General features: G+C 40.9%; 1 long non-coding RNA gene and 1 pseudogene across 2 annotated transcripts; both read right to left on the bottom strand.

Annotated features, from left to right (window-relative positions):
• Positions 1 to 6,585: 6,585 nt before the first annotated feature.
• Positions 6,586 to 7,593, bottom strand: LOC122682912 (annotated as a pseudogene).
• On the bottom strand, positions 6,586 to 25,212 carry LOC122682913. Of its 2 annotated transcripts, none has more exons than XR_006337567.1 (3): positions 25,201 to 25,212; positions 11,328 to 11,330; positions 6,586 to 6,940 (listed from the first exon to the last, which is right to left on the bottom strand). It is a non-coding gene; the product is annotated as an uncharacterized LOC122682913 (long non-coding RNA). The 2 variants fall into 2 exon arrangements; XR_006337568.1 differs by lacking the exon at positions 11,328 to 11,330 and adding an exon at positions 9,203 to 9,204.
• Between the last annotated feature and the right edge of the window lie 1,917 nt (positions 25,213 to 27,129).

Genomic DNA, 27,129 nt, shown 5'->3' with positions numbered 1-27,129 from the left:
ACCCTCCTGACAGCTATCAAGGAAACACACATTCCTAAGCCTCATACAGCCGTTTGTGCACATTGAGAGAAGTCACTCATTGAGATGGTTTTCCCCTGAGAAGTAGAATCGATAATGACAAGGACTGCCAGATAGATTTTACTTCCTCTGGCACCCCAGAGGGAAGATATTCCTGTTCCAATGATGAATAAAAGAGAATATGGAGTAGCTGTGACTGTATTCATTGATTTATTGTTAAGAACTTAGTAAATACCAGGTAAGACTGCAAGAGAATAAAGAGGGATGGACTGACAGATTGGTTGCTAACAAAGGCCACAGAAGCCTACTAAAAGAGCTTACAGTGACCAAAGCTGGAACAATTTAAGGAAAACAAAATAAATGAAGTAGTATTGGAATAAAACCCAAGGTATAAAATAAATATCTGTGATCCATACCTATATAAATAAGTGATTGAACTAATAAATAAATGAGAAAGAAGATACATCTCCTGTGCCATAAAATTCCAAATATACATGTAGATGCTCTGTCCTCCAGGAGGGAATATAAATTCCCACATCCAAGTGTGCACACTAAGACTTTCTTCCAAAAAGTAGAGTGTGGAAAGTGGAAGAAGATTAACTTTACAGTGGAGAAATCTGACAAAACTGCAGCAGCCAGATGATCAAGGCTAATACCGAGAATGGTAAGTATGTACCCTCGATAGATGGGACAAGAAAGACACTTTACCTCAATGATCTTCCCACCAAAACTTTACAGCCCCAGTCCAATTATGAGAAAAACATCAGCTAAATCCCACAGGAAGGCCATTCCACAAAATACCTGTCCTATATTCCTCAAAACTGTCAAGGTCATCGAAAACAGTCCGAGAAACTGTCACAGGCAAGAGGAGTCTAAAAAGACGTGACAAATACATGTGATATGATAGGGTTCTGGAATAGAAACAGAACCTTAGAAAACAAGGAAATATGCACACATTATAGACTTTAGTTAAAAATACTATATCAACATTGGTTCATTAATTGTGAAAACTGTTCCCTACTAATTGAAAATGTTAACAATAGGGAAAACTAGATGGGTTATACAGGAACTATCTATACTATTTTCACAAGTTTTCTGTAAACATAAATTATTTTAACATAAAATTGTTTAAAAAATATAAGCCAGTAATTAAAAACCTTCCATAACATAAAAAATCAAAGGAATTGATAATTCAGGAAGTGGCGCTGTGTAACTGCTTATCTGTATGGAGAAAAAGCAGATGAAACAAGAAACCTACCTAAACCCACACACTAAAGGAAAAGCTGATGAAATAGAGGCCTATATGTGGAAAACTTGCAGCTATAAAAACTTTTTAAAGACTCTTTATGACACATGATCCTATCAAATTGTGGTCCCTTGACCCCCAGGATCAATATCCTCAGAGAATTTGTTAGAAATGCAAACTTCTGGACCACATCCAAAGAAACTCCAGAGGCAGTACCCACCTATTCTTATTTTAAAAGCCTTCCAGATGGGTGTTACACACGTTTCGTGTGAGGACCAGTGGGAGAGATAACACTTCCTAAACAACATAGGGAAAACAAGCCAGAAGATGAAAGGTTGATAAAATGCCCATACTAATATTTAAAACACAAAATATTTAAGAAACCATCATCTTAGAAAAGAATAAGTGGCCACAGATTAGCATATAAAATATTCAGCTTAGAAAAATACAGAGTATTGGTTTTCAACTGGGGATGATTTTGTCCTCTGAGGAATCCTGTAAATGTCTGATGACATTAGGTCATCAAAACCGCAGGAGGGCAGTCATTTGGCCCACAGAGGGCAGGGATGCTGCTAAACGTCCTACAGTGCACAGACAGCCCACATGACAAAGAAGTACCTGGCTCAAAATGCAAATGGTGCTGAGTCTGAGAAACTCAAATGATTAACACATGTATCAAAAGAGTCTCAAACAAACTTGTTGTTCGGTCACTAAGTGATGTCTGATTCTTCGTGACCCCATGAACTGTAGCACATCAAACTTCCCTGTCCTTCACTATCTCCTGGGGTTTGCTCAAACTCATGTCCATTGAGTCGTTGACACCATACAACTATCTCACCCTCTGTTGCCCCCTTTTCCTATGGCCCTCAATCTTTCCCAGCATCAGGGTCTTTTCCAATGAGTCAGCTCTTTGCATCATGTGGCCAAAGTATTGGAGCTTCAGCTTCAGCATTAGTCCTTCCAATGAATGTTCAGAGTTGATTTACTTTAGGATTGACTGGTTTGATCTCCTTGCAGTCCATGGGACTCTCAAGAGTCTGCTCCAGCACCATAGTTCGAAAGCATCAATTCTTCGGTGCTCAACTTTCTTTATCGTCCAATTCTCACATCTGTACATGACTACCGAAAAAACTATAGCTTTGACTATACGGACCTTTGCTGGAAACTAGTAGGTAGGCAGATGCAGATCATCACAACCCTCACTTTGGCAAAAACAAAACAAACAAACAAACAAAAAACACCAAGTCTTACAACATTACATGTGGTGTTTACCTATTGCTGTTGTAACAAATCATCAAAAACTTAGTGGTTTCAAAAAACACAGTGTCTTCTTTTACTGTTTGGGAGGTCAGTTGCCCAAGACCCATCTCACTAGGGGAAAGTGAGGGTACTGGCATGGCTGGTTCCTTCTGAAGGCTCCAGAGGAGAATCTATTTTGCTTTTTCCAGCTTCTAGGTGTGGCCTTGGCTAGTAGCTCTTTCCTCCATCTTCAAAGTCAGCAGTGTACAATCTTCAAGTCTCTGACCCTCTGACCTCTTCCATCCTCACATCTCTTTCTCTGACTCCCGAGTCCTCATTCTAAGGACTCCTGTGATGACACTGGGCCCACATGGATTAATGCAGGAGTATCTCCCCATCTCAAAACTACATCAAAAGTACCTTTTGCAGTTATAAGGTGATGTTCCAGGAACTTGGCATGGACATATGTGGAGGTCCATTATTCAGCCTACTAATTGTATCACGTAATGAGGAGGCTGTGGGGGAAATTATAATACTTTTGTTTTGGAAATGTAAATTGGTACCACTACTCCAATGGGCAGTTGGGTGTATTTAGTGATGCTGAAGAACATCTTTCAACTTATCAACAATCTTTCTCAGTGGCTACATCTAAAGAACTCTCACACATGAGCACACAAAGAAATGTGCCCAGAAGACAAATAGAAGAATATTAATTTTAACAGGGATTACAATAGTACAAAAATAAGAACTCCAGTTGTCTCTCAGTTGTAAGGTTAATTCAAACTGAAATTATAAATGAATTAGATGCTTTGTATCAAAGTCAATCTCTCAACTTAAAGTCAAGGGGGACAAAGGAAGCTATAATATGATGAATGTATTAGAATATAATTTACGTAAACTGTTAACCCTATTGGTTTACAGATACATAGTAGAGATACAAAAACATGCTTGAGCATGGAGGGAAGGAGCATGGGGAAGGGATAAGAGAGAAGTGTGGCTGTATATATTTAACTGTTTATTTAGATATTTATTTAATAATTTTTAAAAAATTAAAAGAGAAATCTGAACCCAATATGGTAAAATGTTAATGTCTTTTTAATTTCAGTAGTGACTACTGTAGTCACATGTAGTAGTGACATACATGTATGATAATATTTCAAAATAGATGTTTTAATTCACAGACATCCCGGACCCAACAGAATTATTTTTCCTTAGGTCATATCTTCTAGAGAGTTCTGATTATTAAGGCATCACCACTGTTTTTGTTTTTACATTTTTGTCCTGATAATCTACTTATTGTGAATTTGATTCAAGAGAATCATTTCCTTATAGCCTCATCATACTGAAAATAAGATATAACCTAATTTCTGCTATAAGATGGCTTGTTTCTAAGCCTAGTTTATTTGCTTTGCTTTTTTCTACTGACTATTCCCATAGCCATTAGGAAGACTGTGCTCCGGCTTTCACTTTTTGTGATTTCATGTAAATCACTCCTTTGGCCTGGGATTTAACATCTTCATTGATAAAATGATGTTACTAGACTAAGAACATCTTTAAGGGCCTTCAAGTTTTAAATTTTGAGTCCTCTTCATTTTCTCTGACTTTTTAATCTATAGAGCATTTGTGCTATGTTGTTATCCTCTAGTATTATCTGCTGGGCTTGAAAGAATTGCTTTGGAAAATATTGACCTCTTAATTGGCTTTTAAAGGACCACTGAAATAAATAGAGACTCTCATAGACTTGCAAAGGAGTGACAGTACTGACCTGACACCAGAGTTCTATTGATGGGGTGCTTGAAGATCTAATTTTAAGTGAAGTAACAGTGTCCTAGTCTTCTTTCCAACTCTTCAGTATTTAAAAGTTAAAAGTTATGTTTATGGCTTGTTCTCCTGGTCTATTAATCAGAATATTGGAACAGCTGGTATCATAGCAACATGGCACATGTGACCTCTTTCCATCCTTTCTTGTGTGACCATATGACCTGTGGTCATCCTCTGTATAATATGAATTAACTCTTTTTCAGCTTGGGGCATTAAATATTGGGGGCTCCAGGGGACACTGTAGCTCACAAAGGTTCCATCTTTCTTAGGAACATGCATAGATTGTATGTAAGCAAGGTGAAAAGGCAGAGGAACCAGAGATCAAATTGCCAACATCTGTTGGATCATCAAAAAAGCAAGAGAGTTCCAGAAAAACATCTATTTCTGCTTTATTGACCACGCCAAAGCCTTTGACTGTGTGGATCACAACAAACTGTGGAAAATTCTTAAAGAGATGGGAATACCAGACCACTTGACCTGCCTCCTGAGAAATCTGTATGCAGGTCATGAAGCAACAGTTAGAACTGGGCATGGAACAACAGACTGGTTCCAAACTGGGAAAGGAGTACGTCAAGGCTGTATATTGTCACCCTGCTTATTTAACTTAAATGCAGAGTACATCATCGGAGAAGGCAATGGCACCCCACTACAGTACTCTTGCCTGGAAAATCCCACGGACGGAGGAGCCTGGTAGGCTGGAGTCCATGGGGTCGCTAAGAGTCAGACACAACTGGGTGACTTCACTTTCACTTTCATGCATTGGAGAAGGAAATGGCAACCCACTCCAGTGTTCTTGCCCAGAGAATCCCAGGGACGGTGGAGCCTGGTGGGCTGCCGTCTATGGGGTCGCACAGAGTCGGACACGACTGAAGGGACTTAGCAGAAGCAGCAGCAGCAGAGTACATCATGAGAAATGCTGGGCTGGAAGAAGCACAAGCTGGAATCAAGATTGCCGGGAGAAATATCAATAACTTCAGATATGCAGATGATACCACACTTATGGCAGAAAGCAAAGAAGAACTAAAGAGACTCTTGATGAAAGTGAAAGAGGAGAGTGAAAAAGTTGGCTTAAAACTCAACATTCAGAAAGCTAAGATTATAGCATCTGGTCCCATCACTTCGTGGCAAATAGATGGAGAAACAATGGAAACAGTGACAGACTATTTTAGGGGGCTCCAAAATCACTGTGGATGGTGACTATAGCCATGAAATTAAAAGATGCTTGCTCCTTGGAAGAGAAGTTATGACCAACCTAGACAGCGTATTAAAAAGCAGAGACATTACTTTGCCAACAAAGGTCCATCTGGTCAAAGCTATGGTTTTTCCAGGAGTCATGTATGGATGTGAGAGTTGGACTATAAGGAAAGCTGAGCACTGAAGAATTGATGCTTTTGAACTGTGGTGTTGGAGAAGACTCTTGAGAGTCCCTTGGACAGCAAAGAGATCCAACCAGTCAATCCTAAAGGAAATCAGTCCTGAATATTCATTGGAAGGACTGATGCTGAAGCTGAAGCTCCAATATTTTGGCCACCTGATGCAAAGAGTCAACTCACTGGAAAAGACCCTGATGCTGGGAAGATTGAAGGCAGAAAGAGAAGGGGACGACAGAGGATGAGATGGCTGGATGGCATCACTGACTCAATGAACATGAGTTTGAGTAAACTCTGGGAGTTGGTGATGGACAGGGAGGCCTGGCGTGCTGCAGTCTACGGGGTCGCAAAGAGTCGGACACGACTGAGCTACTAAACTGAACTGAACTGAAGCAAGGTGGTGGCTTTAAAGAATAAGAATATCCTGCCAAAGACAGAGAACAGAAGTCTCAATCATATTCTCAAAGAGTTTACATGCTAATTTTATTTTACACTCAAAATAACTTTTTGTTGTTGTTCAGTCACTAAGTCTAGTCCAACACTTTGCAACCCCATGGACTGCAGCATATCAGGCTTCCCTGTCCCTCACTGTCTCCTGGAGTTTAGTCAAATTTATGTCCATTGAGTCAGTGATGCCATCGAATCATCTCAGCCTCCGTCACTCTCATCTTCTCCTGCCCTCAATCTTTCCCAGCCTCAGGGTCTTTTCCAATGAGTTGGCTCTTTGCATCAGGTGGCCAAAGTATTGGAGCTTGAACATCAGTCCTTCCAATGAATATTCAGAGTTAACTGGTTTGATCTAATTTTATATAGTTATAATTATTATGCTCATTTTATGAGAAAACTTAGACTTATGATGAGAGACTGATTTAAACTCTTTTTTTTTTATATATATTTGAAATACAACTTTATTCTGATTCTAAACGAAAAGGAATGGGAATGACAGTAACAAACAAGATTCCACCTCTCAATATTGTCATGTGACTATAGCAGTCTTATATTTGAAACTCAAGGAGGAAAAAACTGTGTTCCAAAACACCTAAATATGCAGGCCCAAAAAATGAAGGTATTTTTTTTTTAAACTGCCATATTCACTCCAAAGCCCATCCATCTCCTTCAGCATCCAAAGATTAAGCACATGTTCTGCTTAGCTATATAATAAAGTGGCAAACATGCTGCACCACTGACATCACAGGACAGTTGCCTATAAAACTAGACTTCTGACGCTGGGCCCCAGCTTCACTTTCTCACAGGTCATCATCTCCATCCGGGAGAGCAGTTGTCTGAGCAACCTCTAAATCGTGCTCGTACTGTGCTGCCAAGGCTGGGTCCATGACCACCTCTGGCGGGGCAAGAGCAGGCATGGCGACAAACTCCAAGTTAGGGTCTCCAATCAATTTTCTAGCAAGCCAGAGGAAGGGCTTTTCAAAGTTGTAGTTATTTTTGGCAGAAATGTCATAGTACCGAAGATTCTTCTTTCAGTGGAAGACAATTGACCTTGCCTTAACCTTTCTGTCCTTAATATCCACTTTGTTGCCACACAACACAATTGGGATGTTCTCACACACTCGTACCAGATCTCTATGCCAGTTAGGCACATTCTTGTAAGTAACTCCTGATGTTACGTCAAACATTATAATGGCACACCAAGCTTGTATATCATAGCCATCTCTCAGTCCACCAAACTTCTCCTGACCGGCTGTATCCCATACACTGAACTTAATAGGTCCTCTGTTGGTATGGAATACAAGAGGATGGACCTCCACACCCAAGGTAGCTACATACTTCTTCTCAAATTCACCAGTCAGATGACGCTTCACGAATGTAGTTTTTTCCAGTACCATCATCACCAACCAAAACAAGTTTGAACTGAACTTGGGGTTCTCCTTGGGCAGCCATCGTGATGTTACTTCCAGAAGCGTCTCCACGCCCGTCTGACTGAGGGCTGGAAAGATGGCAGAAGCGCAATTCAAAAAAATTTGATTTAAACTCTAAATTCACATTTTCTTCTGTTCCATTGTAATACCTCTCCTACCAGTAAATATGAAACATAATAGCAAGCAAAATCTTGACAAGTTAAAAGAAATTACAAATTAGAGAGTTACTGAAGTCAGTTATTATTTTCTTAAAGCAAATTTCCTATTCTTTAGGAATTGGCGAGAGAAAAGTTTCTTGCTAACTAATTAAGATGTGTCTAGTTGGAGTTTGCAGCTTTAACTAATTTATTTTAAAAGTACTGACTAAAAAAAGGACTGACAATACCTCTCTACTGTGTGTTTGCTACTATCAGAGAATTATTCAGACACTTTTAGAAAGCTATTTTGCATGTCATTTAGCTATTTGCATGGATATTATAGTTGTCCCCTGTGAACTGCTGTTTTACTTTGCTTTCCAATTTCAGTTACCTGTGGTCAACTGTGGTCTGAAAATATTAAATGTAAAACTTCAGAAATGAATAACGCCTAAGTTTTAAACTGCCCACCATTCTGAGTTACATGATGAAACCTTGTGCCATGTGCCTCCTTCTGACCAGGGATCCCCAACTGACTACACTATCTGCTTCTGACACCCAACCATCAACATTATCACTGCTCCATGAGCCAGGATCATCCAAAGCAGAAGATCCTTCTGACTTCCTGTCAGGAGGTTAATAGTAGCCCAACACTGTGTCAGTTGCCTCACTTCATCTCATCATAGGCATTTTATCATCTTACAAGAAGAAAGGTGGGTAGAGTACAATAAGACATTTTGAAAGAGAGAGACCCAATTCATGTAACTTATATTGCACATATTGTTATGCTTGTTATATCTTATTGTTCGTTATTACTGCTAATCTCTTGATGTGCCTAACATAAATTAAACTTTATCATAGTTAAATATGTATAGAAAAAACAGTATTGCAGCATTTGGGGCTTTCCAGCTGGCACTAGTGGTAAAGAACCTGCCTGTCAATGCAGGAGATGCAAGAGATGTTGGTTCTATCCCTGGGTCAGAAAGATTCCCTGGAAGAGGGCAGGGCAACCCACTCCAGTATTCTTGCCTGGAGAATTCCCATGGACAGAGAAGCCTGGCGGGCTACAGTTTATAAGGTCGCAAAGAGTCAGACACGACTGAAGTGACTTAGCATGCACGCATGCAGGGTTTGATAGCATGTGTGGTTTCAGGCATCTACTGGGGGGCTTGGGATGCAGCCCCTGCAGACAGGGGGGCTACTACTGCATCCAACCAGTCCATGCTAAAGGAGATCAGTCCTGGGTGTTCACTGGAAGGACTGATGTTGAAGCTGAAACTCCAATACTTTGACCACCTGATGTAAGGAGCTGACTCATTTGAAAAGATCCTGATGCTGGGAAAGATTGAGGGCAGGAGAAGAAGGAATGACAGAGGATGAGATGGTTGGATGGCATGACCGACTGAATGGACATGGGTTTGGGTGGACTCCGGGAGTTGGTGATGGACAGGGAGGCCTGGCGTGCTGTGGTTCATGGGGTCGCAAAGAGTCGGACACGACTGAGCGACTGAACTGAACTGAACTGAACTGAACTGCATTCACACTTGAGGAGGTCAGTTGTAGTTTGAGTGAGAAACAAAGTTTAAATCAGGATTGATGAGAAAGAGCAGAGAGACGAGAAAAGGCAAAATTCAGGCAATCAGGGCACAATGAACCTTGTTCGTACTTCTTTGGTTCTGGGCCTTTTTTTTTTTTTATAAACTGATTCATTGGCAGCTGTCGGAGAGGGCAGTCTGGGCACTATCCTTGAGCAGGCTGATCAGTGGAGTCAACGTAAAGCAATTTCAGTTGTTTGTGGTTGCCCCCTCTGAACTTTGAGCTGAGGAGCATGTGGGGGCAGTCTTCCTCCGAGTGGCGTCACCTGGAGCCCCCACCGGTGCCTCCACCTGGGTTAGGGCTGATCTGCGCCACTCCCTCCTTGAGTGACTCTCAGTACTGTTCTCTCCTCTACCTGCTCCATGATGGGGAGGTCTGAGGAGAGGCTCCTGGAAGCTTCTCCACTTAGAGAAACATGAGGCGAGTGTCAGAAGGCTAATAGGACAGGGAAAAAATGGAGTGGTAGGATACGCCATCATTTTAGAGAGGTGAGGAACGTGAGGGGCCAACAGAAGGCCGCGTGCACCAGTCAGAGGGGCACCAGGGTTTGGTCCTTTGCAGCACCGGGAAGGCAGAGCTAAAGCTGCAAATGCCTCAGGGGTCAGTTCAGAGAGGACTCTGAGGACCTTATCAACATATTGAGATTGTGTCCTGGGGGCAACAAGTGGGCACCAGAGATCTTTAAGCAGGTGTCTGGCATGAGTAGGTTGGTGTTTCGGGATGTCTCCTCTGGCTGGAGGGAGAGCTGGAGTCTGGAACCAGAACCCAGAAGTGGGCCATGCAGGAGATACCAGGTGTGTGTGTGGGGGGGGTGTTTCTGTTTGCATCAGGGACTGCCTGGTGATATCTCATATTACTTTCACCTTTAAATATATACAGTTTCGGGTAATTTGAAAAATCATAACCTCAAACTTCAGAAATCAAAGTCTTGTGAGAACTGGGGCTGAATTATTCTCAACTGCCTATTCACTCAAATATCTCAAACTTTGTTTACATTTTAAGTTTGGCATTTGAAAAATTCATTTTGCTGTTTTAAGGCAATTATTCCTAAGCCCCTCAAAAATTTAGCAATGATTTGTCACTTAGAGAACCCGAAGGAACATCCTAAATAAATGTTTCAAAGTTCTTGTGTTTGATACCAAAAGCTGTGTTTCCAAGGATACAAGAAATCCTAGGGTCTCCTTTGCTGCATTCTTCATCCAGAAGCTGTGTTGTGTTTGAAGCAGAGTTAGAAGGTTTCATAAAGCCTTTTTAGCACAAATTCTCTTTTATGTGAATTGCTGCAACATGTTTTAACCGGCCTTCCTATCAGAAGTCCTGCCCCACTTCCATCCAACAATCTCTATGGTTTGAGCAGTCTGATTTTCTATTTGAAATACTTCAAAATATTCCCGTGGACTTCAGGGGAAAGTCTTTATTATTGCCCATGTGGTTTTTAATGACATGAGTGCAATGTACTTCTCTTTTCACATCCTTTACCATAAAAGCCACTTACATTTTATTTTTCTAGCCATACCTATGATACCTCCTAACATCTTACCAAATATTGCATGATGTTTTTGTCTCTAGGCATTTCCAAATATTTCTCCCTCAATCTCAAAAATAAAACCTAAAAGCTATTTTTTCTCTCCTCTCTATGCTCAACCTCACAATCAACCATACACAGAAAACTATTTCTCTGGTAGCTTTTCTTACTACTGTTTAGTGAAAGCCCAAAGAAGTGGGCTGTGTTCTTGAATGATAACACAATGCGAAGACTAGATGTATTCTGTCTGGGGAAAAGCCATATCTGACTGTAGAAATAGGTCCTGGAGGGAGCAAAGAAAAGACATTCCATTTGCAGTACCAGTTATGCGAAACATTCAGAAGACTCTTGCCAAGACACTGTGTACACAATGATGAGATCCCAAGTCAGCCAAGCTGGCAGGTGAGGCAATGATTCCCGCAGGCTCCCAGACCAAGGCCCACAGTTCACTCTAGGGCAAATGAAGCTATGGCTGCTGTTAACACCGAGAACTACATCAACAGACTAGGAAAATGAGAACTTGAGATGCCAATGTATCCTAAATGTGATCTCATTTCCAATAACCTGTGCCCCTGCATCCTGGTTCTTGTATCAAGGAAAAGTGAAAGTGAAAGTCACTCAGCTGTGTCTGACTCTTTGCAACCCCATGGACTATACAGTCCATGGAATTCTCTAGGCAAGAATACTGGAGTGGGTAGCCTTTCCCTTCTCCCAGGGAGCTTCCCAACCCAGGGATCGAACCCAGGTCTCCCTCACTGCAGGTGGATTCTTTACCAGTTGAGCCACAAGGGAAGCCCTTGTATCAATAAATGGTACCTATTTAGTTAGGCTCAGCTTCTTTATTAATGGGATTAATAACACTTCTCAGATTTAGATACCGTGAGGATTAATTTAGGTATTAATATAACATTTGCACAGTCCTTGGCCTAAATTATCACAAAATTTTATGGATCTCTGTTGCTACCACATCTTTACAGGATTTTATATTGCCCCAGCATTCAAGGCAGGTATGTAATGCATGAGTATTAGAAGCACAAAGATCCCCCTCTCTTATTCTTTGCTTACTGTCTTCTGACACAGGTATTAGAAGGCAAGTGGTATCTCAACTAAGAAAACTTTTCTGATCTTCCTGGTGTCATTTACCATTTTCTCCCTAGTGTGGTCACGTAACCCCATAGATAACTTTGTCCGTATGTGCTGAGTGCAATGTAAGACACTTAAAGGCGGTGCCTGTGTCTAATTTTGTTTCTTTATTTTTGTCATATAATACAGTACTAGGCAGACAGTGCTCTGTAAATGTGTCCTGAATACATGAATGATGAATAGATGAATTAGTGAGTTAACAATTAGCTAACAATACATCTAGTGAAAGGACATGTGTATTCTTAAACAGAAGAGCATTTTATATGCTATCATTAAGGTGGCAGCTGTCCACAGCAGGGTCTTGAGGAATCTCTCTAATGATTTCTTCTGACTCTGTGCTCATAGCCCTGAAACTCCCACAGCCAGGGCCACAGACCACATCTCACCATTCACAGGGTTTGCCCATCCCTGTGCTCATACCAATCATGCTTCCAGAAAACTGAAGGAGAAAGGTTAAAGGATCACAGATTAACAGAGTATCAGAGGGCATTTTCTTTGCCCTGGCCAGTTCTGAAGCTGAGTTTCAGCTAAGGCAGGGTCTTCCACCTAACATTTGTGACCAAGTTCTCAACATATCCCTCAGTGGATTTTGTGACAGACCATCCAGATCTGCTGGCAGGATTAAAGGACTTATTCTCCCAGCTCCTAAGAGTTCTGCCAGCAGACAATATCTCAATTCTACAGAGCAGCCTTTTCCATACTCACACCCCGTTCCCAGGGCAGTTTATATGCCATTAGCGACTGAGGCCAGGACATAATGGTGTGGACACTTCTCTCACCATGGGACACTTAGGAAGGATCACCCCAGACTCAGAAGTCCTTCGGCATCACCTGGGGCCTTTGTTGACACTGCATCACAGTCCAAGTTCTCTCTCTGCCCAACACCTTTCCTCTCATAGGCTATATGGATTCTGGTGTCTAGGATGAGGCTGGGGAAATGGTACAGTGTGAAAATACAGATAAGTCTCTCTAAAAAATTAGCCATCTGCAGGAGCCTCCACAGAAACAGCCTTTATTACAGGGTGATTTTCAGACCGACAGTGTTAAGAAAGAGGAAACAACCCTCTAAGCTGTAATCATCACAAAACAAGCTGTGATTTTGGAAACTGACACATGGAAAGGTGTTATATGTTAGAAACTACTATTGGGAAACTGCTGGCCAGAATGGAATGACAACAAAGAAGAGTCTGGTGGGAGAAAAGCTCTTTAGACACAGTTTGATTCCTGCAGAAAATTGCATGGCTGCCAGGTCCAGCCAGATAAAGCTCATTATCGGCATTTAACTTTTGGATGCTAGTATCTGTCCCCTGGTCTCCTCTGTAGTCAAACCCTGAAGAAAAAGTACCTGTTCAGATCACCAGTCTCACCTTATAGGAGAGATAAATATGAGATATCATAAATATATGGTAACTTTATGACGTTAAAGTAGACTTCAGAATACATATTTTATGTAACAAGTAAATTTTCTCTTTGGACTTCATAAAAAATGTGTGGTCTCCATGCTATGTTTGAAGCATTGAGAAAGCACCGGGTTCATACCAGAAACTTAACAATTACACTGGCAGTAGAATCCCTTCCAAAATCTTTAAGCAGAATGGTTTCAGTAGATTAAAAGTCAAAGGGTTGAAAAAGATATACCAAGCAACACTAATAATAAATAAGCTGCAGTAGGTATATTAATATCAATGTCAGCTTAGAACTTAGAAAGTTAACAGAAATAAGAGGTATATTACATAGTGACAAGAGTCAATTCACCAGAAAGACATAGTATTTTCAAATGCATGTACCCTTATTAAGAGTGCTTCAAAAATTCATGAAGCAGAAGCTGACAGAACTGAAATGCAAAATGGATAGATCAGATCTACAATTTGAGTTGCAGAGTTTTGAAATTTTATTTTCTAAATAATCAATAGTGCAAGTGAGGGAAAAATCAGCAAGAGGTAAAAGGCACACCCTTAACAAACTTGAATTTAATTGAAACTTACAAACCATTGTACCCAACAAGAGCAGACTACATAGTCTTTTTCAGTTCAAATGGAACACTTAACTAGGAGTCATCCTGCATCATGAAACAAATCAAAAATTTTTGAAGAACTGAAATCTTATAAATTTTGTTCTCTAAGTTTACTGTGAATAATGAAATAAATAATAGAAAGTTAACTGAAAAAAAAAATAGAATTTTTTGGAAAGCACACTTTTTGTTTAAGCACACTTCTAAATAATCCAGGGACCAAAGAGGAAGTCTCAAGGAAAATCAGAAAATATTTTGTCAGAACAAAAATAAAAATTAAAAATAGCAAAATTTGCTAAAATAGTACTTTAGAAGAAAGTTTATAGTGTTAAAAGTTAATGTTCAGTTTGCTAGGGCTATTGTAACAAAGTAGCACAAACTGAGTGGGTTAAACAAGAGAAGTTCATTGTCAGTGTTGAGGGCTTTCCTTTTGGATATAGGAAGTCAAGAAGTTCTCAGGATTGGTTCCTCCTGAGGGCTGTGAGGGAGGGATCTGTTCCCGGCTTCACTCCTTGTCTAGTAGATGGGTAATTTTGTGTTCATAACAACGCTCTCCCTGTATGCAGGTATATATCCAAACTTCCCTTCCATCAGGACAGCACCATATTGACTTAGGGATCCCATCCTACTCCAGAATGAGTTCATCCTGCCTCAACTAATTACATCTGCAAAGCCTATTTCCAAATAAGGTCACATTCTGAGGTACCAGGGGTTAGAATTTTAGTATATGAATTTTGGGGGAACACACTTCAACTCATGTCAGCTTGTATTATAAAAGAAGATTTCAAATCAACAACCTAAATTTCTATATGAAGAAACTAAAAAAAGAAAAACAAAAGAGGAAGTAAGGCAATCATATAGATAAGAGCAAAAGTCAATTAAATGAAAAACAGTAACAACAGAGAAAAACAATGAAACCAAACTCTTATTTTGGCAAAGATAAATAAAACTGATATACCTGTAGCCAGACTCACAAAGCAAAAACGAGAATATGCAAATTACCATCATCAGCAATGAGAAAGAATATCACTAGAGACCTCACAATATATTAAAAAGGATAGTAAGAAACGGGTAAAGAATCCGCCTGCAATGCAGGAGACAGAAGATGTGGGTTCGACCCCTGGGTCAGGAATATACCCTGGAGGAGGAGATGGCCACCACTCCAGAATTCTCACCTGAATAATCCCATGGACAGAGGAGCCTGGCGGGCTACAGTCCATGGGATCTCAAAAGAGTTGGATATGACTGAGTAACTAAGCACAAGAAAATATTATGACTAATTCTAAGCACATAAATCCAACAATTAAACAAAACGGAGTAATTCTTTGAAAGTCATGAACTACCCAAACTCACTAAGGATAAATAGATAACCTGAACATAACTGTACCTACTGGAAAAACTGAACTCATAGTACCAAAAAAAAAAAAAAAACAACCCTAAAAGGAAAACTCCAGGCTCAGATGGCTTCATTAGCATAGAAGAAAAGGCAAAGTCTACAAGACTGGCAAGAAAGGTCCACTAGGGTAGGAGACCCATTTTGTTAATTGGTCCCCCCACCCATGGTTATTCAATCAGGATCTGCCCTATTGGAGCTTCAGGATCTGCCCTATTGGAGCTGCAGGCTCCAATGATGACTGACCCCTGGTGTGCTAAAGGGTTCTCTGCTTACCCAGAGAATCAAGTCTCCCTTTCTAGACCATTCTCCAGGCGTGAGGACCTTGGAATTCCTTTTTCAAGTGATCCTGAACTTGCTACCAAGGCCGATATGGGTGTCATTCTGATTATACCCTTATGTTCAAGAGCTGTTGTCAGAAAGTATAGACTGAACTTGGACAAGCTCAGAAGATCCCACACAGTGGCAGGAGAACACTGTGGGGCAATGGGAGGCAGGGGTGACTGGAGGGGAAGGTGGGCTCCAGGTGGGGCCAGAGGCTGGGGCAGGATTCTCTCCCTGCATTGCCGTGTTCTAGCAGGGAGTTTCAGAATTCTAAATTCGAATGTGAATATCATAAAGGTATATTTGCAGGGAGGATGATAAAACACACATATTCAGGCATTTGTTAACTTGATGTCTAACCATTTACTATCTAGACATATCCCATCTGTACTCTTACTCTGAGCCCCTGAGTGTTAGCATTGGGTGGAGTGGGGGGACTCTATTTACATTTGTTTAAATTACGAGCACCTAGAATAATGACTGGCCCAGGTTGGGCAGTCAATGATAATTTTATATTAATGAATGTGTAGATGAACGAATGAGTTTAATCCTCACAACATTCCTGGAAAGATCTAGCTAAGAAGAAAGTGATGGTGCTCCGTCCTTGACACGATAATGGATAGATGATAACTTGAGAAGAAAATCTTTTAGGAGATTAGACATAAGCAGATGCTGATATCTGCTCTGATGACCTGGGAGCACATCTCTGATGAGTGTCCTGATCCCCAGTGGGCTGTCACATCCTCTGTTTCAAAAGCACTCATCTTACTCATCTTGTTGGAACTCATTAAATCTCTGCCCAACCATGAGATGATGTGGCAGTGACTCAGATGGCTTCCCTGTCCCCTAAGACCACTCATAATCTGTCATATTTGTCTAGGAGGGCTTGTTTCTCAGAAGAAACTTTGGTTCAAGAAAGATATCTGAACTTTTAAGAATCTCAGCTTTGAAATAACTGATGGTACTGAGAATATAGTGTGGGAAACTATAGTAGCACAACATGTTTGCCCCCTACTGATACTCTATTTACTCAACTTGAATTGAACTGAAATAGAATATTAAAAAATTTCCAAGGTAGTTATGTTCCTGTAACACAAAGTCATGGCTATTACTCAACTTCACAATGAATTACTTTCAGCCATTCTTTTTATCAGGGGCAAATACAGCAAACAAGCAATTTAATTTTTAAAAGAACACTGCAGCAATTAAACTTTTCCTAACAAATACCACATGAGTAAAACAGACGGACAGAAAGTAATCTATTAACTGTTTGCCATTCAAATGGCTCATTGAGCCTCCAGTAATCATATGCTATAAATAGGATGTTTATATCACATGCAAATTTAGTGCCTAGAAAAGCATCAATGGTAAACCTTCACACAGCTCATTGGCTTAGAGTCTTTAATGATTGAGCCACAAGGGGGCAATTACTTCACCAATACCCCATTTATCTTGTCTGCAAATCCCTCTTTGGTTCTATTAATCTATTATTAAATAAATGGCAATACCCACAATTTCTTTTAAAATACAACTAATCTTTAAATAGAGAAGAATAAGATAAAATATATTTCTAAATGAATAAATTTATTTGATTGTTTTCATTGCTTCTGAGTTGTCAATCTGTCTCTAACATAAGCAGACACAAGATATTGAATCTCGACAAAAGTACTTAACACACATATTTACTCCAATGCACACAGCACAGAGATTTAAAATTATTAATATTGATTATTTGACTAGTAAAGGACTTTTGCCTGAATTAGACATGTTTACAAAGGAAAACTGAAAAACTTATTTGAATTTTAAGTCCATTACTGTGACCATTCTACCATCAGCATGGAGATATGAGGAACACAATTCACATGATGTCAAATATTGTGGTAAACTAGTATACTTGGACTAAAGGTCACTGGAAAAAAGAAAGAAAAATTCTTACAAATTGACTTTTCATATTTAAATGTGATCAGGAGCATAAGGAATGAATGAGTTAACAATGTTCATAAGGTGACTGCCATCCAGAGCTTGGTCTTTAGCCACCGTGTGCTTTCTGTGTGTGGCATTACTGCCATAGTGCTTACCCTTAACAGACGTGAGACACATCTCTGATTTCTTCCTCCTAATGTTAATCCCTTCTGTGTGCTTCCTTATCTTTAAGTATGTCTCCTGCATTTAAAGTTTATGTTATTATCATTTTTATCTCTGATATTTCTTCCTCTCCACAGTCTTTCTATTATTACATCTACTTGGAAAATAACAGAAATAATAAAACATTTTTCATCATTAATTAATTCTTTGTTTTTTCCAGCTCTAAGTGTGGTCTTTTTTTCGTCTACATTGTTTTCTCTGTTTTTTGAATTTTATTTCTGTCCATACTAAATGTCTTCCTAAATACTTTGCCATCTTTGGTTCTTAGCAACATACATTAAACTATTTGGAAACTCACCTTGTGTTTTCCAGGGGATGATGGTGATGGTGGAGCAGGAGCACTTATCATCATATGCACTTCCTTATAAACTGACCAGGCGGAGGCTGGGCCACTGACATGTGGGACCTCTGAAAGTCAATGGCGATAGGTCTTGGAGATTTTTTTATCTTGAGCAGGCTTGTTACCCTAGAGAGGAATACCAGTATGTTATATAAAGCTGATTTACAGGTTTGGGAGTTGAACAGGGATAGGGAGCTGGGGGCTCCCTTTTTAACAGGCAAATTGCTGCTTAGTCTCTCGCTTTCAGCCCCAGATTATCACTCCTAACCTTGTTCATGCCTCACATTCTGAAGGCACGGTCTTTTTAAACTTAAGATCTTGACAGAGTCAACATCCAGTCTTCCATGGAGAGGGAAAGGCAAGTCACCCAGCTTTGTAGGAAAGATGGGAAGATCCACATTTCTCACTGTTTCTTAATCAAGCTTTCAACTAAGTTCACTGTTTTTACTGACATCTGGCTCCCCCAACTTCAGAAGTACCTGATGCAACAAGATTGTCTGCATTTGGAGATAGGATGTGGTTGTGGCAGGAATGAGTTTGCTTCTTTTGGTCTTCATACCCTAGCCATCACCTCAGCGCCATCACCACCAGCTCAAGCTGTATTTAGCCGTCCCTGTTCCATCAATTAAGGTGCTTGTTATTTATCCTCCATTTTCTCTGTCCCTCTCCCCTTTCCCTTACTTTGTGATTTTCTTTTATTCTGATAGGTTATAAAACCATCAAAAAGAATGACAGCAATACTTGGTGATGTGCCACTTCCTAAATATCTTCCACTGAAGGCAGTGGCCAGGAGTCAGAAAAAACGAAAACCAGGAAGGTGTCTTAGTGTGTTCAGGCTGCTATTACAAGTACCAGAAACTGAGTGGCTTCTAAACAACGGAACGTTCTCACAGTTCTGGAGGTTAGATGCCCAGGATCAGGGAGTCAGCATGCTCAGGTTCTGGTGAAGGCCCTCTTCTGGCTGCCAGTTTCTTGTTGTGTCCTCACTGGGCAGAAGGGTCTTGGGAGCCCTGTGGGGTCTTTTTCATGAAGACGCTAATGCCATTCAGGAGGGCTCCACCCTCACTACCTAAGCACCTCCCAAAGGTCCTGCCTCCTAATACCATCATTCAGCCTTTGGAATTTTAACAGATAAAAATTTGGGACACATAAATATTCAGGCCTAAGCAGAAGGGTAGTGGATTGTATGGTCTGATGGCATGTGCATTGAAAGATATTTTTCTGTGGGTCTTGGAGAAAAGTAAAGAGAGAGCACTAAGCATCAAGGATGCCATTGAGCCTTCCCCAAGAGCCTGTGGTACTCAGGTTGTGAGAGAGAAAAGTAGGTGCCATTCAAAGGGGTCCCAAATAAACAATCTCCATGGAGCAGGTCAGGGTGCCAGTGAATCTGAGAGACTAAGGAGATCTTAAAGAACAGGTTTGAGAAGATAAGGACTTTTGTTGATGTCAGATAGACTATTCCAGAAAGCATGATAGAAAGGTTTGGGAACTTGGTAAAGAGTGGAAATTTGTTGGAACTTGCTTGATAGTCCAGTGGCTTAGACTCTACGCTTCCAATGCAGGGGGCCCACGTTCAGGGAACTAGACCCTACATGCCAGAACTAAGAGTTCTCATGCTACAGTTAAAAGATCCCACAGGCTGCAACTGAGATCCAGTCCAGCCAACTAACTAATTAACTAAATAAAAATATTTTTTTAAAAAGAGTTGGAATTTGTTAGGTTACGGACATACAGAGCCCTATGAGGAAATGTCCCAGTGTTAAAGGATGACCTGGTGGTTGAAAGGTGATGGGTATTTAAGGATGAAAGGATTTGTCCTGGTGGCAAAGGGAAAGGTAAATAACTAGTTCTAACTGCAGCATTCGACTCAGGCCCGGTCTCTTGTGTTGCTGAAGTTGGTGGGACAGGTGATGTGGCTACAAGGACTGAGCCATGAACAGCAGGCTCTGGCTGGGGTGGGGAAGCCCAATGTGTTCAGGTGCACACTGGGCTCCAGGGGCCTCCTTTTATGCCCTGAAGTAAGTGCTGTGGTTTCCCCAAGCTCACTGCAAACTCTGGGGCCTTCATCCACTCAACTGTGACCTGGATCTGCCACTGATGATATTCACAACCGCAGAGAGCAGGCCTGGGCCTCATTTCCTTCATCCACAAAAGGAGGACATTGGCCTACTTGCATGCTTCTCAAACTTATCCACCATACATCTCCTAGAGAAGCCTGTGGAGGTGGCCTGAATAAACTTAGCACTGATGACATTTTAGATATTCAATGTGAAGTTTAAATGGGAAATAATCTTAGCCCATGCAGTATAATCATTTCCTGACATTTTAATTGGGTTTTATCTTTTCTGCCATTGAGAGCCATTAGGCCAATGCAGAGCTCTGTGTACTGTGTTTCCTGTATTTTCCCTCTTCTGTTTCAGGGAAGTTGCCAGATCCTTAACATTCCTACCTCACGGCTTTTTGTCAGAGTATAACAGAGACACTGATGAATGTTAACCATCCCACCTACCTATGAAAGTCTGAACTCCCAGAGCAGTCCCTCATAGGTGTGGGTTTGGATAATATAAAGCAAAAGAGACATGAGAGACGGGGTATTTCCCTCCAGTCTGGGAGGACTGGGTTTGGGGCCTGTGCATAGTACAGCTTTGGGGCCCCAGGCTGGAGCCCAATAGAGTGCGTGGTGCCCATCAAAGGCTTTACCCGAGGTCTGTGGGCTCCAGTATCAAGGAGATTCATTCCCATGTCTGAGTTTAGCTCTGTGTCAACATGTTTGATGGTTTTGAGAGACTCCAGATCCCAAGACAAAACAGTCCTTATCCCATTTGGGAGACTTTGTAGAGGGCTCCAAGATTTTCTTTTTAAACAAACAGAAGTTTAATAACATATATAACTCCTATATACATGGGAGATACTTGAGTAACTCTCTTGGATTCCTGTATGATCCCAGAGGCATCAGTTGTTGCTCAAATCCACTTTAGTGCCAGCCATGCAGGAAATTTGGAGTCATATTTAGATCCAAGACTTTGGTAAACTCTCTAGGCCTCCTTTGCCCCCTTGGAGAAGTGAGAAGGTGGGTCTACCTGATTTTCATGGTCACATCCAGCTTTAAAATGAAATGTGATGCTTTTTAAACATCCTACTCTGATCCCTGGAGAAGGAAATGGCAACCAACTCCAGTGTTCTTGCCTGGAAAATCCCATGGACAGTGGAGCCCGGTAGACTACAGTCCAGGGGGTCGCAAAGAGTCAGACATGATTGACTGACTGAGCACTCTGAACCTACCCTGAAAATTCCCCCCTAAGCCCTCTCCCTGCCACCCGCTAAACCAAGGCCACACTCTGATTAGTACCAGCGGTTCCCCTAAACCAAGGCCACTCTGATGAGCACCAGCAGTTTCACTAAGCCACTGCCCTCCAAGGAAGCAAAGTATGTTTCTTTGCCAGCCTTTTTTCATGTTCCTGTGTACTGGAGTGCTAGAGGGTTCATTCTGAGCATTAAAATTAGGAAATGTTGAGTAATCTCTTTGTTTTTCCTCCTAGGTAAGCCAACTTCAAAAGCAACAAATACAGCATGAAACACAATGTAAAGAACAAACATTATTTAAGCCTATGGAGCTCAGCAGCATTTTGAAATATCAGAAGAAAAACTAAGACTTTCACAAAATGCAAGAAATCAAAATTAATAAGTTTTAGTAAACAATAAATTAAAATCTTTTTTTTTTCTCAAGCAAAATACCTTAATAGAAATTCAATCTTTGGTGTACTTCAAAATAAATAGTTGTCCAATCCTTAAGAGTAACTGCAGACTTCCTTGGTGGCTCAGTGGTTAGAATCCGCCTGCCAATGCAGGGCACACAGGTCCGATCCCTGGTCCTGGAAGATTTCACGTGCCACAGAGCAACTAAGCCCGTGAACCACAGCTACTGAAGCCCATGTGCCTAGAGCCCATGCTCTGCAACAAGAAATGCCAATGCAGAAAGAAGCTCAAGTACCACAACTAGAGAGTAACTGCAACTAGAGAAAGTCCGCCACGCAACAAGGAAGATCCGGCACAGCCAAACAAATAAATTAATTAAAAAAAATAAACAGAGTAACTGCATCTATACCTTTGAAGAGAGTAAAGGGCGAGTGTGGGTGACACGACCTTCATCCTTCCCCAGCTCCCTCTCTGCTGCCTTTCCCTTGTAAACCAGAGATCCAGCAGTCACTGACCCAAAGCAAGTAAGCGAACTCTTCATGCATCCTTAAGCCAGCGGAAGCTCCTAAAAACATGAGTTTCCTCTATTAACACTAGTATGTGGTAAAGCTGGGACTTGAGCCCCATGTTGACATTAACACTGTAAACATCATACTATTATGAAAGGGTAAGCAATAGATCTAGTCAAGATTACATAGATTATAGATTAATGGATTAATGGTTAAGGTTTTGGATTCAGAGACCTGGATTCATATTTCAACTTTGTTATATATTAAAAGAGGTTTCTTAGTATCATGTAGCTTTCATGATTACATAGATCTTGCTTGTCACCAAACCACATAGCTGGATCCAATTTATCTAGGCCAAGTTCTAAAGCTTTACACTAGTACTTCAGTGTGTGAGGAACTTGTAAAATGCAGATCCTCGTGAAGTAGGTCTGGGGAGGGGCTTGCGTTCCTGAATTTCTGACTAGGCCTCAGGTGACATAGTTGCTGTTGGTCCATGCACCACACTTTGAGTAGCAAGTCCTCCCACTGTACCACCACCTAGAAAGTAACACACATCTGTAGAAACTTTTCAAATGCATGTTGAAAAGAAAATGCTTTCCCATATAATTTCAATAGAAACATCCATTTACTCCTTATAATTTGCAAAATAAACAATTCTATGCTAAGTAAAAGCCTAAATATTATGGGGGTTTTAAGGCAGAAAAGATTACATCCCAGGTACTAGACAGCATAACAAATGAGAGGCACACTGCATATGCGTGGATAGATGAGAAGACATGGGTAGGTAAAAATGAAGAGGCCATCACAGCAGCTGATAAAATAACAACAAGCATCTGTATGGTACTGCTTGCCAGACTTTTGTTCTAAATCTATACATATTAACTAATCTTACTCTGAAATTCATTCTATAAGCGAAATACTTTTATTACCTAATTTTATGGATATAATTGGCATAACTGGGGCACAGAGAGGTTAAGTGATTATACTTTCCCAAGGTCACAGAGCTAGTAAATACAGGAGCTGGAATTTGAAAGTAAGCAGGCAGGGTTCAGACTGTGGGTTCTCAACTGCTCCACTGTACTATTTCATTGGATGGAAACATGGGATGCTCGTGAGGAACAGAATAACTCACCTAGGAGAACATGAAGGGTGCATAAACTACAGAGAATGGGTGGGAAAAGAGCCACAGAGCAGTCAGACGTTAGTGGAAAAAAGCTAAGAAATTTGGACTGAATTCAGTAGGTTAAAAAGTCATTAATGCTGAGCTCTGACACTGGCCCATTTATAAATTCCATCAGAACCTCCCTAAAAGGTGATAACAAATACGATTTTAAAATGAAATAGTAAAATAGCACATTGGCAGTCAGAATTTTAATATACTGGTCAACAGAGACATTGATTTCAACAAACTCATGTTCAATTCCCTACTCTTCCATTTAGTGATTGTCAACCATTAAACAGATGGAACATTGATGCTGCTATTAAACAGCATGAACATTTGTATCTTTTTTATGCTCCAATGACTATTGCAACCACAAACACATGCACACAGATTCCCATGTGTGGTGGATGAGGCATGAGATAAAGTATTGCCCATCACTCTGAAGAAAATGCCAAAGCCGGAATTCCTAGTGACACTAAGTAGTCCCCAGCCTGACACACAGGAAGCTGAGGAAACGACGTTTAGTATGATTGTTGGATGGCTCTTTGAACAAAGAGTGGCTAATAGCTGGGGCTGCTGCTATTGTTAATGCGAGTATTCTTGTAGCCGAAAGAAAAATGGGACTGCTCGTCTCATTCTGTCCCTTGTCTTTGTGTCACTGACTTTAAAAGAAATCAGAGCAGAGGTTTTATCTCCGGCATTCTCCCCTGAGATCTCTTCCTTGTCATCTCAACTGACATCTGGCTCTTTTGACCTTTCCATTAAGAAGCCTGAGGGAGGACTTGAGTCAAGCAAAACAGTTTAGAGACTCTGGGTCTATACTGACTCAGAGACGCTTCCTTCCTTCTTATTTCACACCTGGTGCCCCCCAGGATGCCCTTAAGGTGGGAGGGGGAGTACAAAGAATACACAGGACAAGGAGGAAACCCACCCCCTCCCAAGCACTGCAACTGCCCTCACTCTAGACTGCCAGCTGGCATACTCAATTCTTTCCTGTATCCTCTGAATGGCATCGAACACTATCCAGATATAAACTTGAACGTGCTTCAGCTGTGATATGTCTCTTCCTGACTGTGATCTCAGACCATCCTGGGTAAATGCCACATCCCCCTTGACGAGGCTTCAGGACTCCAACACTGAAACCATTTTGGGGTTAGACTTCGATGATTTCTACCTCCTCCATCATTATACAGTGAGTAACTTTATAATACTACTACTGGGTTGAATCTTTCTAATTTCAGGCAGTGTGTTAATAGCTTTAAAGCCATTCAAGTCAAGCCATTTAAAGCTATTCAAGTCTCAGAATAAAGTAACTATTATTATTTCTATGTTACAGATGAGAAAACTTAAGCACTGTGTTAAATAAGTAAGGTTGTTTACTACTATTATAATGATTAAACAATGATTTTATAGCACTGTGATGCCATCTGGTCAAATACACTAAGAAATTACATTTCAATGTGCAAGGTATATCAATGAATAGATAATGCTTTTTAAAAGTTCTAAAGGAAATATACACAGGATAGCATGATTATAGCAGGGGAGAGGATCTGATTCAATCAGTGGGTTTGCAGTGGGGGGAAGAGTGGGAGTTGCTGCTCCCTTAGGAGTGTTTGGAAAAGTTCGGGAGCAGTTTGGTTGTCATCCTAACTCGGGAGAGCACTGGCACTTAGTCTGTAGGGCCAAGGATGCTACATCCTGTAGTATTTGGGCAATATTTCACAACAGAAATTCTCTTATCCAAAACACCATATTGTTTAATTATACAGTGCAAAATTAAAATGTGGGGCCTCCTGTTCAAAAGTTATTAAAAATTTCAAGATGGCAATGGCAGAACGTTAAACCAAGCACAGAGCTTTTTTCTAAGCATGGGATGTCTGTACAGGTCACAGGTTCACGTAGCTGGCCATAGCTCTGACCCAGAGAATGCACTGAAAGTGACAGTGTTCTTCTAGGTCTAGCTGCATTGAGACCCAGCAGCTTGCATCGATTATATAATGGACTTTTATAAGAAATTATCAGATGTACTAACTATATATAAAAACATTTTATGAAATGCTGTGTATACTTAAATTCAACTATCATTTTACTTAATTGCACTTAAACCTATAAATCAAAAGAGTGGGAACTTCTGGTTCAAGATGGCAGAGTAAAGATGCATGCTCATCTCCTCCTGCAAGAGCACCAAAATTGCAACTAGCTGTTGAACAACCATTGACAGGAGGATGCTGGAGCCCTCCAAAAAAAATATACCCCATATCCAAAGACAAAGAAGAAGCTGCAGCAAGACAGTAGGGGGGCGTAATCATGATAAATTCAAATCCCATACCTACCAGGCGGGTGACCCGAAGACTGGAGAACAGTAATAACAAAGAAGTTCTCACACTATTGTGAAGGTTCTGAACCCCACGTCAGGCTTCCTAGCCTGGAGATCCAACAAAGGAACTGGGAATCCCCAGGGAATCTGGCCTTGCGGGCCAGTGGGATTTGATTATAGGGCTTTCAGAGGACTGAGAGAAACAGAGACTCCAGTCTTGGAGGACAAAAACAAAAATTTTGGGTACACCAATACCCAGGGGAGAGGACCAGTGACCCCACAGGAGACAGAAACAAAACTACCTGCTAGTCTTGGAGGGCCTCCTGTGAAGGCATGGGTCGCCAGCGGCTCATCAAAGGGACGAGGGCACTGGAAAGACCCCCTTGGAGTAAACCTTGGAGTTCCCCATTAACCCTACCATAGAGTCCTAGGTAGGGCTCCTTATTGCCAAATTCAGACTTAAATTGAAGAAAGTGGGCAAAACCATTAGACCATTCAGGTATGACCTAAATCAAATCCTTTACAATTATACAGTGGAAGTGACACATAGATTAAAGGGATTAGATCTGATAGACAGAATGCCTGAAGAATTATGGGTGGAGGTTCCTGACAGATCAAGACCATCCCCAAGAAAAAAAATGGAAAAAGGCAAAATGGTTGTCCAAGGAGGCCTTACAAATAGCTGAGAAAAGAAAAGATAAGAAAGGCAAGGGAGAAGAGGAAAGATATACCCATTTGAATGAAGAGTTCCAAAGAATCAAAAGGAGAGAGTGGGAGGGGGGATCGGGATTGGGAATACATGTAAATCCATGGCTGATTCATATCAATGAAAAAAAAAAAAAGAAAGCCTTCCACAGTGATCAATGCAAAGAAATAGAGGAAAACAATAGAATGGGAAAGACTAGAGATCTCTTCAAGAAAATTAGAGATACCAAGGGAACATTTCATGCAAAGATGGGCACAATAAAGGACAGAAATGGTATGGACCTAACAGAAGCAGAAGATATTAAGAAGAGGTGGCAAGAACATAAAGAAGAACTGTACAAAAAAGGTCTTCATGACCCAGATAACCATGATGGTGTGATTATTCACCTAGAGCCAGACATCCTGGAATGTGAAGTCAAGTGGGCCTTAGAAAGCAGCACTACGAACAAAGCTAGTGGAGGTGATGGAATTCCAGTTGAGCTATTTTAAATCCTAAAAGATGATGCTGTGAAAGTGCTGCACTCAATATGCCAGCAAATTTGGAAAACTCAGCAATGG

Source organism: Cervus elaphus, chromosome 24 (genome assembly GCF_910594005.1).
Source record: "Cervus elaphus chromosome 24, mCerEla1.1, whole genome shotgun sequence".
NCBI classification, from domain to species: domain Eukaryota; kingdom Metazoa; phylum Chordata; class Mammalia; order Artiodactyla; family Cervidae; genus Cervus; species Cervus elaphus.
The sequence above is the reverse complement of the archived record's forward strand: the minus strand, read 5'-3'. Positions and strand labels throughout refer to the sequence as shown.